The sequence below is a fragment of the Arachis duranensis genome, chromosome 10 (assembly GCF_000817695.3).
Source record: "Arachis duranensis cultivar V14167 chromosome 10, aradu.V14167.gnm2.J7QH, whole genome shotgun sequence".
NCBI lineage: Eukaryota > Viridiplantae > Streptophyta > Magnoliopsida > Fabales > Fabaceae > Arachis > Arachis duranensis.
In genome coordinates this window covers 30,242,792-30,243,575 of record NC_029781.3, presented here as the reverse complement: position 1 = coordinate 30,243,575, position 784 = coordinate 30,242,792, and positions in this window count along the sequence as shown.

The window sequence follows — 784 nt, the reverse complement described above, 5'->3', positions numbered from 1 at the left end:
TGAGTGTCACGGATTATCACATTCATCAAGTTGAAGTGCAACGTATATCTTGGAATAAGAATAAAAGAGAATTGAATAGAAGATAATAGTAATTGTATTGAAACTTGAGGTACAGCAGAGCTCCACACCCTTAATCTATGGTGTGTAGAAACTCCACCGTTGAAAATACATAAGTGAAAGGTTCAGGCATGACCGAATGGCCAGCCCCCTAAAACGTGATCAATAGCCTCCTAAGATAAAGAATAAAACAAAACTGAGACCAAAGATGAAACGTGGTCAAAAGACGTCTAATACAATAGTAACTTATCCTATTTATACTAGACTAGCTACTAGGGCTTACATGAGTAAGTAATTGATGCATAAATCCACTTCTGGGGCCCATTTGGTGTATGCTTGGGCTGAGCTTGATCTATCCACAAGCTGAGGCTTTTCTTGGAGTTGAACGCCAAGTTGTAACGTGTTTTGGGCGTTCAACTCCGGGTCGTGACGTGTTTCTGGCGTTTAACTCCAGACAGCAGCATGTACTTGGCGTTTGAGCGCCACTTTACATCATCAATTCCCGAATAAAGTATGGACTATTATATATTTCTGGAAAGCTCTGGATGTCTACGTTCCAACGCCGTTAAGAGCGTGCCATTTGGAGTTCTGTTGCTCCAGAAAATCCATTTTGAGTGCAGGGAGGTCAGATTCCAACAGCATCAGCAATCCTTTTGCCAGCCTTTTTCAGAATTTTGCTCAAGTCCCTCAATTTCAGCCAGAAATTATCTGAAACCACAGAAAAACA